General features: G+C 38.8%; 1 protein-coding gene and 1 pseudogene across 3 annotated transcripts in view; both read right to left on the bottom strand.

Annotated features, from left to right (window-relative positions):
* The window catches only part of CCSER1 (coiled-coil serine rich protein 1), a 1,227,777-nt gene that overhangs the window by 429,487 nt on the left and 782,344 nt on the right, over positions 1-15,946 (bottom strand). The gene's annotated exons all lie outside the window — the stretch shown is intronic.
* LOC112317820 (adenylyl cyclase-associated protein 1 pseudogene) lies at positions 2,392-3,849 on the bottom strand (annotated as a pseudogene).

Below are 15,946 nucleotides of genomic sequence, written 5' to 3'. Positions count from 1 at the left end.
AAGAACATACCTGTGCCTTTGCCTTCCCCCATCTATCCCTGGGGCTTGCTCTCTCTCTCTGCAGGGAGCACTCCCGACCTCTCCTCCCTTTTTATCTCTCCAAGCACTCACTCTCTCTCTCTCTCTCTCTCTCTCTGCTAAACTTCAAGAGCCTTTCTTTTGCTTCCATAATTTGTTTCTTGAGCTCATTTCTTCTATGGCTCACTTCTTCTACCTCTGTAATTTTCTAAATAAACTAGAAAAAAAAGACTTTATGTAATATTATTTCTGACAACCTCTTTTTGTTAATCTAATTCTTAAATAGAAAGTTAAAGACCCAGTTTCAGAAAATAAATAACCCTAAATATTGTCAATAAAAGGTGCATTGCTTTAGAATTTTCTCCTGGTGATAAACATCAGTCCAACTGCGAATTTAAAGAGACATGACAGGCTTAGTATACGATGTGTGGATTGTGGCATTGTGAAACATCTGAAAAATTATTCCCTGGTTATGCTAAGTTAATTAAATCATCAAACTGTCTGGTCACCTGTCTTTTATATCATTACCATGGAACCATAAAAGAAAGAATACACTAGAGTAGTTCAAGAAAATAGATTAACGGCTAGAACACGATTATCTATCAACCAATCTGTCTGTCTACAACTGCTGACCATCTCTTTCTACAAACTCCATCCCTGGCCCTCCATTACAGAGTCTGTCTCTCTCTCTCTCTTTAAATATAGTTATTGATTATGCTGTTACAGTTGCCCCATTCCCCCCCTCACTCCACTCCATCCTGCCCACCCCCTCCCTCCCACATTCCCCCCTATAGTTCATGTCCATGGGTCATACTTATAAGTTCTTTGGCTTCTACATTTCCTACACTATTCTTACCCTCCCCCTGTCTATTTTCCACCTATCATTTATGCTTGACAGTCCTTGGACATGGTAGGCATTCTCCTACTGAGGGATTTTGGACTAGGTGCTAACTCAGGTGGAATTTTTTACCTACATATCTGCAGGACCAACTCCCCTGGCTTCTCAAGACATTCCCTACTTTTTATCTACTCAGTGAGGTCACCTTTTATCACCCTATTTAATGTTAGAGTCTACTGCCTACTTCACCTCCAGGAACATGTAAAATCTTTACACGCAGTGTATGAATTTACTATTACTGTTTATTACCTATCTTCCCACATGTGTACTTCAGTGTCACAGAGAGATCTTTGCTGAATTATTCCAACTGCCTAAATACCGCCTGGAACATGGTAAATGCTAAATTAGTATTTAAATGCTTGCTTAATCAATGGAATATTTACTTTCATTTTTGGTATCAATTTTATTCTGTTTTCTGTATAACTTTAAGTACACAAATGTTTATCTTTACAGGCCTCCGGAAATAGGTAGAGTCACAGGACAATCTTTTGTCCCACCGAGAAAAGCTGCATATTTTGGTATGTGCTTGTCCTAGAGGGAAAAACTGAAATTTGCGTTAACAACACTGTGCCAGATCCTTACGTAAGACCTAAAACCAGCTTGCCATGGAGATCTTAGTCCTTTGTTCAAGTGCCCAGACAGAAGCCACAGCTACTGAGCTGACAGGGCAAAGGAGACAGTGAGGATGGATGGCAGGTCCCTAGCACGGGAGTCGGAAGGAATGCTGGATTCCTTGTAATGCTGCGGTGATTTTTTTTCCTTTCTTATTTTTTTTTTAAAGTCATTACTGTAGGAAGGTGCTGGGCACAGATCCCAGAGAAAGAAAGGGTCCAGAAGTCCTTTACTAGGCCTGTATGCAGGGCAGTGCCACAGCAGCTGGTACAGGAGAACCGCCTATCTCAGCATCAGGCGGAAACAGGATCGAATGCAGAGTAACAGGAAACGTATAGGAAAGGATTTTGCTTGGAATGTTAGGTGGCCGAACTGCAGCCTTTGGTCCAGTTCAAGCCTTGCCTCACTTGTCGAGAGTGAAAAATGAGTTTGGTTAGAAGATCCAGCTGGAATCACCCCAGCTTCTGCTACCTTCATGCTCATTGTTAGGAAAAGATTAACTTGCTCGAACTTTCTGAGTCGTTATTTCCTGGGGACGGTTTCATTCTTCCCAGAAGACTGCTGTGGGTGGAATAATCCCCCAAGGCTAAAAGCCAGAACACACCAGTCTGGGTCTGCAGTTCCTCAAGAACTTGCCTGCGGTGCGGTGGAGCTGACAGGGAAAAGCCATGCCTTCCTGCAGATCAGCTGACCTACTCTCCACCCGCACGGCTCAGCCGGAGGCACGTCTCCGTGAAGGCAGGTAGCTGTGCTTCTCAAAGCAGAGAAGCAGAAAGGTAGAGGAAATTCGGAAAAGAACCATCTTGATACAGAGTTCTCCCGTGGTATGAGGGGAAAGGGCAAAGAACCCAGTGGCACTTTGCTTATCCAGCCATTTCTGTCACTGTGGTCACCAACTTCTTCCCATTCCACAGAGTCTTGAACTGCTCAGGAATGGGAAATCCATTAAAGTCACTGCCTTCTGTAGAATGAAGACATTGATCTCAGAAGATTTGGCGTGACCATGTCACTATCCAGAGAATTCTTGCTCAGGTAAACATGGCGGCCATCTGTTTTGTTAAGGAATGATTGGCACTTTACATATCACCAGAACTTTGACATCCCTACTACCGATTATCTCCACAGTGACCACGTCATCGAACACCAGACCAAGTTTCTTACAGTTATCCAGTGTAATGGAGTTACTTTTGCCCTTGGTTCGCGATGCCGTGTTGACACACATACATGTAAGCATGTAAGCCTACTGCTTCAGCTCTGTGTCATCAACCGCCAGACTGGAAACATTCCCCTGGTTCTCCACTCTCCACGTCCTGCCCTCGAATCCAAGAAGGTCTGGGTCCTTTTTTGTGGCTGGTTTGGGGATGGGCTGACGCCTGATTCAGGGTCAGACGATGGTTTGGGGCCACTTCGTATCGGACCACTCTAAGCCTTCAGGGCAGGGCTCTTGTGAGTCTTCCTGTCATCAGACACATATTTGAGGGCATGCGTGATGCTCTCTCCCTGATTAATCTGTACAAACAGTGCCGAGTATGAGGCAGAGTCACCCGACCCTGAGCCAGTAGGCATTGGTGCAGGAGGTGGGCCTGTCCGGGGAAGGATGAGGAGGCCCCGATCCATCAGAGGGTCCTGATGGCAATCCATTCACTCAGTTCTTGTGTCACAGGCCCTGTTTTGCTCTGGGCCAGGCTGGTGGTATAGAACTTTTATGTAAGCCTGCAGCTCTGTCCACATACTCAAGGAAGTTTTGACCCAGTCCACATGCTTCTTATCCACAGCTTCCTACTCCTTGAGGACTCGGTGTGTATGAAACATGGCACCATTCATGCCATGTCATGCCATGCCAGTATCATTCGTTTCTTTCACATAAGGACCAGGCTTTGAGCCACAGTCACCCAAACCAGGGTCTGGATACTTTCGCTGGCAGCTGACAGGTGCCTGAACAACTTGCAGCCTCGGTTCTCCTCCCGAAAGGTTTTCACTTGTTGGATCTGCTCTGAAATGGGAGCCAACAAATCAGAAAGCGTATTCCCTGTGGGAGGCTGGCACTGACAGGCTGTAACCAAGAGAGCTCGCTCCAACCTCAGACCTGCACGGACCACCTCCGCATGTTTCTGCACGTCTCCACCAATCTCTTCACTGATCTTCAGTTACTCTGCCAGAGGACCAGCAAGCAGTGAGTCAAATGCTTGCACACAGGAAACTGCTCCTACTTTTGGAACATGGTTTCCACACCCACAGTGCATGTCAGAGGCACAGGATCCTGCCTCCAGGTGGCCCAAGGCCCTCTTCAATCTTCCTACTGGACTTTGCAAGTCAGCCATAACGCAGCACCTGCTTGGGACTGCGACAGCCGCTCTCATACTTACTTTTTTATTCACCCATGTATCTAAAGAGTTCTACCCAATCCATCCTGTGTTAATCTGTATTTGTAAACTCTACACACGGTGCTGGCTTGAGCAATTACCAGATAAAATAAACTCATTTATTCATGTTAAAGAAATTTCAAAAACATAACATTTCATTTATAACTTTGAGAGTTTCAATATTTTCTTATCACACTGTGTTTTTTGACAACTCCAAAGAAAGTGTGTCGCCGTGCTTTTCTATTAAATGCCTAAGCCATCATCAGTGAGGACGACGTTATCAGAAAAAGACTGTTGACTCCAGGAAAGCCCTTAGAATGCAATCTCAGCAGGACAGTGTCCCCTTTCTACCAAGATGACATAATTATTTCCGGATAAAAAGTAAACTAACACATGCAAGTTTAGCTTAAATAAGTAACATGAATTACAGGAATCTATCACAATACCTGATTATTCAGTTTCATCACATTTTAAAAAATTAAAAAGGTTTGGTTCAAAAAGACTGAAGGGTAAAGTTACATATCATTATATACCTCCATGGATTCTGAATAACATTCGATGGGTTTCTGATACTGATATGAGCCTGTCCATTCCTTCATGGTAAGTAAGATCCTGATAAAAATCCAAGAGAAGCTAGACAACGCTTCTAGTTAAACTCTTCTTCATCCTTGACTGGTCCACACTCTGTTCATTCTCTTTTCTTGCGTCGCAAACACTTCTCCGCTAATGGCAGCCTGCACTAAGATGTTATTTCCATTTATCGGGTTTCTATTATTTTCAGAAATCTCAACCCCTCACTTCCTCAAAGTTCCCTTTAGGTAGTGCCCTTGTATGAGTTATATTGCTAAAGGGGTTTTGCAGAAATGCTTCCAGCTAGTTACTGACTGCCCGGAAGGGGTTTCCCTCTCTACTCGTGAGGCACACCCTTTGCTGCCTTTTTTCCCCCTTTTTGCTGTGACTGCAGTTTCTCTGGCCCACAGCCTCTGTAAACTACCTCTGTGCTGTTGGCTTCACTGTAGTGATAGGAAGAATATATGTGGTTCTTGCTTCTGTGAAAAAAAAAAGTTTACTATTTGGAAAGAGTAAAAACATAAAAAGAAACCACCATTGTTTTTTATCCCGTGTTTTCCACAATTAAACATCCTTGAGCATTGCTCCTGTTTAAGGGCTCGGACTAGTCGTGCATTTCACAATGACTATGTGGCTGACATGTACAGGAACATCAACCCTGTGACAGGCTCTGGTGTTAACACACTTATTCAGTCACACATATTTGAACACAAAGGGATTTGCGTAACTTCCAGAGTTTTACCTAGTGAAGTTTGAGGGACTCTTAATACATTGAATTTGGGAGATCGAAGGTCCATCATTCATATAATGAGAAGCATTGGTCCCTGTAATTAAAAGAAACTGCCCAAAGATACATAATTAAATTCTTTGGATAAAGGTTGTCCACGTTAAGAAGTGCCTAAAGAACATAACTGACACCGTTTTCTAAGAGATCTTATTATCTTTCCAAAAGCTGTTTCTGAACCTGTATTGTTAATAAATAAGACCTTGCACGTGCCACTGAGAGCTGTTACTTATCATAACTAACAGAAATGCTCCCATGCCTCTGGGAGCTTCTCACTATTAATCTAAACTTAATTCCGACTCGTGGAGATCTTCCATCACTTGAGCCTACCACTTTCTCACTTAGTTTCTTCTAAGTTCTTTCTTTTTAAAGCTTAGCATTCAAGGCCCATGATAATCATCGGGATGATACACAAACCTTTTAACTTTCTGAATCCTTTCTCCCTCTGCTGTACTTCCCCAGCCAAGCCTAGACTCTGGGCCTCGTCTCTATAAGGTGTAGCTGCACCTGATGACTTACAACGTGCTGCTGGAGAACAGCAGAGAGTTGTGCTTGAATTTGTGATCACAGATTTGAAATCTGCTCTCACGGAGTCCTCAACATCTAAACCCTTCGTACTTAGAGATTTTATACTAGCTGCTTGCTTCTTATAATGATCTCCCACACAACATTCATAGGATTATAGGGTTACATCCTTGCCATTCGAATCTCAGTTTAAATTCATTGTATCAGAGGCCTTCCCTGAACACAGCATCTAAAATAGACATCAAGTCTCTTACTGTTATGTCGCCCAATTTTAATTTTCTGCTTAAGACTTACCACCTAAGCTATTTCTCTCCTTTATTTATTTATTATTTGGGGGACTGGCTATTTCTTCTCACTAGAATGTAAAGTACATGACAGTAAGTGACATTTCTGTCTTGTAAAACTGTAGAGCCCCAGTACTTAGAATGAGGTCTGGCACTTAGTAGGTGGCAAACAAATGTTTGTTGAGTGGACAGAATGAATAAGCCTTTGTCATTCTCATATTTATTTCCTGTCTTATATAAATGTGGCATTAACATAACAACTCTAACATTTGCAACTCAAATTCATTCACAAGAAAATGAATTGAATTAATTGGTTCTTTCTCTCATTGACCTTGGGCAAATTACCTGAACTTCTGAGATCACATTTCTCTTCAGAAAAATTAGAAAATTGAACTAGACAGTCTTAAATAATCCCTTTTAACTCTAAGATACTGAAACTTTCTTTTCTTTGAGAAAATTATGTTTTAAACCTCTCAATTTTAATATTTGAGCTTTGTTATCTAATCAGTTTCAGCTCAAGAACTATATAAATGGTCATGTCCTCGGCCTGCATGAAATTAGTGTCTCAGTGCTTTTCTTTAAAAATCTCCCTCAACTACTTTAAGAGCTTTCCAAACATATTAAACAAGTCACCTGTGCCAGAGTGAGTGCATTATTTAAACGTGGCTGTAGATTTGTAATATTTTAAATAATTTTACCTCGTGAATCGGTGCAGTTTTCAGTCTGTCCATGTTAAGTGTCCACTTTTAAACACAGCACTCACAATTTAAAGCTCTTTATCATCTGAGCAACTCCACTGAAGGCTCAATATCAAACACATGAATCAGTTTGTGTTGAAATCCACTGCTGGAGATCTTACTTCATTAAATGTGTTTATTTCTGTCATTATTAATTTCTAGGGACAGCAAAACAAGACAGAAAAATAAATGTGTAGTGCCAGGCTGCAAGTCAGAAAACGGACCATAGCTTACATTTTCATCTGACAGATCAGTGTCCATAATGTGACTTAATGTCCTCTCACACTCAAAGACCTACCTGAAAATAAAAACTACAATCTCCATGTCTTCGTAGCCGCTACTCGAATTTAACTGAATTTGCAACATGAATTTTTGGAAATTGGATCTCTCTTGCAAATTTAAGGCCATTTAAGAAAAGAATGTTACAACTATCGGGGGTATATTTTTATCCTCCCAACTGATACTAACATTACGACTTTGAAAAGTCAGGCGATACAGATTTCCATTCAAACCAGTCCAGTGATTTGTTATAGTAAGAAGAAATGAATTAAATAAGTTGTATGGCTACATTTGGCAAGGATTAGCCAGGCAGGAAGTACCAGTTAGGAAAATATATTTTGATATTAAATATGTGTGTGTTAGTTAACTTTAATGATCCTGTTCTCTAATTTATTCAACTTGACAGTGTAGCCATGGAAACATTAGGCACTTTTCCTCAGGAAAGTGAAATCCGACCACAGCCCGAAGGTCTAAGGATATTTGTGTAACAGAGAACCTGTCAGAAATGGTATTCTTTAGTCTTAAAGATTTAAAACCATTGTGTGGCTTTTTAAGCCAGGGATGTGCAAACCTGTGCGAAACGTTGAAATTCCCTAGGGACTCCCTTCTTACCCACCCTGTCCCACCATCACCCACCCCCGAGGGTGCTGGTTACACCAAAGAGGAAGGAGAGACCAGGTCTTAATGCAGTGATGCTCGCGGGCGAACATGCTGTCCATCGGCTGAGTCATGTGAACACCCGCTGACCCCGCTCTTTCCCTTTCTGCCTTACTCATTCCTTCAACAAATATTGCGAATGTCTACTACGTGCTGGGACAAGATGAGCAGGTATATTTCTTATAGTGCTCACATTAACATAGTTTTAAAATGTGGAATTTTATATAAAGATTTATAGAATATGAGCATTAAAAAACACTGAAGAAATCATTTTGCTCATGTTTGTTTTTTATTTGTGTGGAAATTGAGGCCTAGAGACAGGGAATATGGCTTCTCAAAATTACAGTTAGTGAAGGCCCACAGTATACAGAGGTGGGCAAAAGTAGGTTTACAGTTGTGAATTTATTCTTGTATCATTTGTTATTAATAACTGTGTCACTTACTTGCATCATTTCCACATGAACTGTAAAACCACTTTTGCCCATCCCTGTACCTGTCAGTGTTTGTTCTACTTCTCTACATATGCAAAAAGATAATTACCTACTCATTCTTCAGTTTAAAACATCCCTTTCCTCTTCTTATTCTTGCACTATGCTCTGGTTATAATTTTGCTGTGACATGGATGACCTGGTTGAGAGAGTTTCACTTTCCAGTTTGCCCTTTTCTGAATCACCTTCAGTTTCAGGTTCTTTAACTGCTGTCTGATGCCATAGGAGCGATCTTGGCTGCAGAGGAGGCCAGGTGAATCCCCAAGGTTTACTGCTCCGTAATCATTTCTCTTCTGTCGCTGACTGTGAGACCATTTGGCAACAGTAGACGTAGAGCCCTAAGATAATTAGTTCTTCCTCAGAATGGCACAGTTTTTAAGGAGGATAGTATGCAGCATTTGTTTCAAAACCCAAATCTATCATTTGTAGTATATGACCCATTTTAGTGGCTCTTTGATGTTTTTTAAAATAGTTTACATGAATAATATCCTTAATAACATTGTCTCCTTATGTCTTACTTCTGAATTATTTCTAATACCATCCCAAGTACATCTTGTCCCAATTGAATAGAAACTAAAAATCTTGATGGAAAAATAAAAAATACTAAAAATTAAGTATAAAATAAAAATGTAATTAATGTGAATGAATAATGTTTAGTGCCTTCATTATACACTTTATATACAGCAATTTTATTTTATTGTCATAACTACACTTTGCACTTAGGATTTAGAATAAATTACTACATATTGAATCTCTCAGTATTTTCCTAGTATTTTAATTCAATCACACTAACGTAGGAAGACATATTCCAATATGAATTTTTAAAAGATGAATAAAAGTTTTTTAGTTGCTTGGGTGAAAACCCATTTTATAATTTCAAAACATACATATGCATCAGATAATAACCTAAGTCCAATGAAGTTGAAATATTTATTAATAAATGTAATATAATTTCTCAAGGAATTTATTTAAACACACCAAAACAATCAGACCAGGTCTTGCTAATTTTTTTATTGTTCTTTTTTATAGGTGATAAGACAAAAATCAAATCCAAATGAATCAACAAAAAATAAATCAGTTGTAATAGAGTAATTTATAATAAATACATATCTTGTCTTTATCCACAGTTCCTGTCACAGAGCTTGTAAAACCCTTCTAATTACCTAAGGGATAAATATTAACACAGTGTTAGCACTTGACTTTTCAATATTGTGGGCGATAATTTGCTACTTAACAGCCAATGGGATAATTCTCTTTTTTTGAAAGAAGATGAGTAAACTAATCCCTTTGGTAGGAAATTCAAAATCCTTACAACTGAGGCTTAGTTCACACTTCTAATATCACTTATCATTAATATGATAGAAAATAAAATTAATAGCATAATATAAATTATACCATTGTTATTATATTAATTATATATGAGGTCTGTCCAGAAGGTATCCAGCCATGTACTATGAAAAATAGAGACATTTACTGAAGAAGATACGAGATACAAAAAACATGGTACATAGGACAACAATGCCTCAGTCCCCTTCAAAGTAGGCACCTTGGGACCTCACACAGTTCTCCCAATTGCCATCAACTGCCCCATCGTATTTTCCTGAATCTCATCAACCGTCTGAAATCTCTTCCTTTTCAAAGGTGATTTTAGTTTTGGTAAAAGCCAGAAGTTGCAGGGTGCCACATCTGGGCTGTAGGGGGGCTGAGTCACCTGGGTGATTTGATGTTTTGCCCAAAACTCTGCACAAAATGTGATGCATGAGCAGGCACATTGTTGTGATGAAGCTGCCAATCACCAGTTGCCCATAGCTGCAGTCTTCTGAGTCATCTGAACAGTTGCCATGGAGGAATGTTCCAGCTTAACACAAACTTTGATGCATATTTATTGCTCTACTCTCTCAGTCATTTTGAATGTGATGGCCACACATGCTCACTCAATGGCACTTGCCACCTCCTACCAACTAGTACAGTGAAGTCCTCCTTGTTCACACATGAGCATTCCAGTCCACTCTCCTTGGCTGCCAGGTTACATCAATGTCACACAAACAGTTCTCACTATATTAACAATGGCTGGACTTTTTCCAGACAGACCTCTAATGTATATTTTTGTGTCACATTGTATTATGTGAAAGTATGCAGTGTTGTACATAAATAGCTGCGTTTGTTCTCTATAACAAAGATGTCGTCGTACTATATTTGCCACAGAAATCTTTAAGAATAGAGCTCAAATGTCACTAGCTCCTAAAGCTTTTTAAAAATCTTATTAAAGGGAATTCATACTCCTTTTTCTGATCCTTCCTTAATCCTTTGAACACTTTAAAGCATTTACCATGGTCCACTGCTCATGTGAAATATCCATGCACCTCTCTCTCAACCATGTGGCCTCGGGTTTACCAAAGCACTGTACTTCATTTTTTAACAAGGCGGTACAGAACAAGCAAACGGACTTTAATAAATGTGTGTTCCTGAGTTATATTTAATGATTCTGATTTGTCTTTAAAATGACAGCAAAATTCTGAAGAAAATTTTCAAAACCCAGGCTTAGATAATTAGGATTCTTCTACTGGTAACAGAAGATTACTGCCATTATTCAGCGTTCTTTCTCATATTAAATTGTATATGTTGATTCAAAATCTGCTGTGTTTCTCTGTTCTCACATATTGACACTGTAAAATGTGTAGGAGAGAGTTAACACAGTAGGCCTAATGTTGTTCTTTCAATGGACCTGCTTGCAGAGCTGACCCTAAGCTGGTGCCTGGGAACTTAGCTTGTGAAGATCTCTGCATTGATAACAGCTGTTCTGTTTGCCTGGGTCAGTGAATCCACTGTGCCAGTCTGAATTATGGTGAACATCTGTTTTCCTTCTGGGAGTCGGGAATTTCTATGTTGTGGCTGTTCACACAGGCAGAGAGTGCCTATATGACCAGTGCCCAGCAGAGTCCTTGGGCTGAGTTCCCAGCAGGCTGTACTGGGCAGAAACACAGCCCGTGCATTCCTGTCATGCATCCTCTCACTGGAACAAACCATAGCCACCAGTAAGTGCAACTGCCTGAGTTCTGTGAATGCTTCCTGCAATTGATGGAATGATCCTGAGAATCATAAGGGAAGAACTAATTAGTTCTAGAACTAACTACTGGCTTGTTACTTCTCTTAGCAAACTTCTTCCAATCACTTGGACATTCTCATTACAAAAGATGAATAAGCCAGTATTATACAGAAAAATGAATTGCCCCCTATACCTCCTAACACGTCATTCTTCTTAAGCAACTCCTACTTGCTCACAACAAAGGCACAGTTTACAAATGGCTTTGCCTAGTTAAAAGATGGGAGAGTGAAAGGAAAGATAAGTAAAAAGTATTTTTTTCTAAAGATGAAGCTGTATTTTTAAAAAATACTGAGGAGATAATACAGTAGAAAGAAAGCATCACTGGGTTTTATAACCAACTTACCATCCTGCCATTTCCCAGACATGAGATCTTAGGGAAATTATTTAACCTCATTGTGAACCAATTCTGAATATGTAAAATGGGTAAGACTTGCCTGCCACTCTTGTAGGGATGCTGAGCAGATGAAAAAAGTTAAAATGTGTTAAATACAGCTGAACATTGTTATGTTGAGTTGGGATTTCTTTTGTCTATAATTCAAGGTTTTAGGCTGCAAAAAGAGTCAGGAAGATGTAGTTCCATTAAATTCTGACCTCTACATACAAAGTTAGAACTACATAGCCCCGAACCTTCATTTTGGGGGAAAGAAGGAAGAATAAGGACTATGAAAAGGAGTCAAGATAAATAGCAGCTGCTCAAGAGCAAAAAAATAAATTCTTAATAATTATTTTTCTTAAAAGTGCCAGCAAGCCTTCAGAATGCTTCTAATTCAACTAATTTTTTTGATTTTTTTAATACTCTTTCAGATATTTATTGTGAACCAGGCACTGAGCTGATAATTACATCACATGCCTTATCTCATGTAATCCTATGTTCCACCTTAGAGCTTAGGTATTATTAGTATTCCAGATGAAGCGTTCCAGACTTTAGTTATTACAACATGTCCATGTCGCTAGTGGGAGCCCAGCAGAGCAGGAGTAGCGCACGTTCTGTATGTAGGTGTCCTGTGTCGTAGCCCAATTCCTCTTCAATAACACTGCGCATCTTTCTATTCCTCTGCTTCTGCTTGGAGCACAAAACTTCATGACTTCCTATTTCAGTTGAATGTAACTATTCATGTCATAGCTAGATACCAGTTTCTCATGTCAAAAATAACATATTTTCATAATATAAATGGGAATATTATTGATGTCTCAGTATAGTCTAATAGAGTATGGAACTGGGCCTAATGAAATCATTGTTTTTTCCTGGAATTTTGCTTTGCAAGTTTACCCTGCCAATTTACATAAATCAGTGTGTATCCAAAAACAGAGTCCAACAGGAGAGGTACTTCATATTGTGGGAAATCCTACTAGAGATTATATTTGTGGATTTACTTTTCCTCTTCTTTAGTGAGAGAGATAACAAAAGAATCATCTCAAATTTACTGAAGATAAAATGTCTCTAACGGATGAGTCCAGGGTGCTCGTGTATGAACAAACTTGGGAGAAAACAGCTATATGTGTATTCTTTATGCTTTGAGAACTAAAATGATAACATGACTTTTAGATATGGGTCCATTGAAGAGAAGTGCTTTGATGTCTTAGACTTACACGTGGTCCAAATCAATAATCTGTGTAGGCCCTGATGCAGGTAGCACCAAGGGTTGCAATATTAGAAGACAAAGTCTGAGAACCCTGTCTGAGATGAGCGCTGAAGTTGCATATCCCCTGGAGGGACAGAGTAAGCCTGTACAATGAGCCAAATCAGCAAGGCAACATCATGGGTTCCCCAGGCTGTCACGGACCTGGGCATCAACCATCGACACTGCACGGCAGCAGGGACCAAGGCAAGGATGCAATGAGGAATCCTAGTGTTCCTTCTCTGTGAGTAAGGAAGTAAAATTTGATCCCTCCAGGGCTGTAAACTCTGGAGTAGCCTGAATAATTAAAGGGGAGGCAAAATTTAACCCAGAGTTATTGAACTTCTGCTAATTGCAGTTAATTGAAGAAAGAGATGTAAGATCATTTCTGCAACCTAGTTTTGTTAGCAGATATGGTGGTGTATCGATATCTGTTATATTGACAGTAAAAGACTAAAAAGAGAGAAAGTATATAAATGTACTAAGATTCTGCACAACAAGGATAATAGCTGAAGGATTTCCTGTAGTATATTTTGTCCCCAGGAAGTTGATGGCCTCCAGTCCCCACTTAATCTAAATAAAATACTAAATACTATACAAAAATAATTATAAGAACTTCCTTCACCTTTTATTAACCTTACAATCAAATATTTATTAAATGTGCACTGTATTCAAGGGACTTGGCTATGTTGCGCTGCAGTCAGAGACACGAATCCTAACCTGAAGAGCTTCAATTCTATCGCAGGGAGAGAAATTAAACAGTTAAATGCACACACAAATACGTTTGCTTAGTCTTCTCATGATAACCACTTTTATGAGGAAGTAATAATAAAAAATTATGAATGAATGACACCTCTGTCAACATAAATTAGATCAGAAGTGAGAATGAAACCAAATTTGAGCCATAGGGTGAAGTAAAGCTTGTTATAGCCTCTGGGAAACTTGAATTTAATTTTAAATTAGCCACAGAAAGAAATCATCTCTCTCCTTGTTGGACTTTTACTCAGAAAAATCTGAGATCAGTATTTCCTCTTGTTATTTCATTTCAAGCCTAATGATGACAGAAAAAAAACATAGTAGAAAATGCAAAAAACAAAAACAAAAAAACCCGTAGGGAAGTAGATCCATAGCTTTATCCAGGGTGTTAAGTCAGCCTTGAAACTTGCCTTCTCTCTTATGTGAACAATAAGTTTCTTTACTATTTATGTGCGTTTGTGTTGGGTTTTTGTTGTTCGTACTTGAGAGCATCTGCACTGATAAAGCCTTACACAACTCATTTAACCTCATAATTCTTTTATTTGCAATATAAGCCCTAAGGATATTAGAGTCTTATTATGAATATCTAATGAGATTATGTTCGTTGCTGTGCACAGCAATCTATAAAGGCAAATACATTTTAAAGTCATTCTTTAGAAGTATGAGCAAAAAAATAATTATCAGAATTAAGTTCATTCTCACTAAGAATCCTGTCTATACAAACTAAAATGGTAAAAAGTATGTGTGGGTACTACTTTTAATATAGAAGAATTCAGGAAAAAAATTTATTTTTAATGGCAACCACTAACAACGTAATTGGATGTTTTATGAAAATTTAATATTTAAAAACACTTCCACATTTACCTTACAAGAGAAAGATGAAGTCCCTGAAGGAAAATATCTGAAAAAATTATGAAATACTGTATTCAGCAAATAAAAATGAACAATTTCCCATTAAAATGCATGAGGTGTGAGCCAATATAACTATTTATACCATCATCAACCCCATTGACATTGTTGAGCTGGAAACACATGATATATTTGAAGAACACAGGGTCTAGCACTGAGGCTGGGTACAGGGAAGTAGACTCGAGAGCAGAGAGCATCTAGCCAGTCTGAAGAACTACAAGCACAGACACGACACGTGGCAAGAACAAATGAAGTAGAACCATGGCTCGTGAGAAAAGCTGGAGAGGTATTTTTTCAATGACATTTTAAAAGAACATGCTTCAGAGAATTTTCCATTGGATACATACATTGTAAGGTGAAGTTTGCATCTTATCTTCATAGCTTTGTAAATGCATTCTTCTACATTTAAAGTACATTCTATTTATATTGCTCATTAAATTATCCCAATTTGGCCATAGGTAAAAAAATAGAATTAGGTTTTAAAAAAGGATTAGCTGGTTGTTTTCTTAATTTATTCAGTTTTATTTATTAACTAATGAGGTTATAATAAGAATATTATTTATTAATTAAAATTCTCAATATTTTCTAGTAAATACTTTTTTTGTTTCTGTTATACCTATCAACACTTTATGATGCCCAGTACTTCTCAGCTAAATGGCAGGAAAGGATAGCAGTTCTAGCATCATAATTCAGGGTAGGGCAAAAGGAGATGTAAGGCTCTTTGTATGGAAAATAATACAATAATTAATACATGATAATTCTAGGATAAACTCTGTGTTTCATGTACTCACAATTACAAACTTACTTTTGCCCTGTCCTGTATAGTTGGCTGGATATTTTCTGTTACTCTTATAATGGTTCATGAGAAATTTTAAGGAGAATAGATAAAAGGAGAAAAGATTTAGAGCTACGAAAATGTTAGTAAATCTTCCTGAATCAAATACTGACCTCAGCCAGGGGGAAAAGGGAGTTTCTTAAAGGACCATGACTAAAAGATTGATTGAATGGTTGTTCAGCAGCCTGAATTATGGCACGAAAATTGATCCTAGAGAAAAAAGCAATTCTTATTGTTGGCATTCCAGCAGCGACAGTGGTCTGTGTGAAACTGTCACTACTCAGAGTGATGAGGGCGTGTTAGAGGTTTTGTCTACTGGCTTTTTTCAAATCAGGATAGTCTGAAAGCACATAAATGTGTCTTAATGTAGGACTGGTCAGATCTCACATAAATGCTTTAAAGAAAAAAACTGCCAAATGTAGACTCATGCTTGGTCACACCAGTTTTTCTAAAAATTGAAAAGTAGTCTCATAAAATAAAACAGTGACTGATGGACCTCCAATAAA

The sequence above is a fragment of the Desmodus rotundus genome, chromosome 4 (genome assembly GCF_022682495.2).
Source record: "Desmodus rotundus isolate HL8 chromosome 4, HLdesRot8A.1, whole genome shotgun sequence".
NCBI classification, from domain to species: Eukaryota; Metazoa; Chordata; class Mammalia; order Chiroptera; family Phyllostomidae; genus Desmodus; species Desmodus rotundus.
The sequence above is the reverse complement of the archived record's forward strand: the minus strand, read 5'-3'. Positions and strand labels throughout refer to the sequence as shown.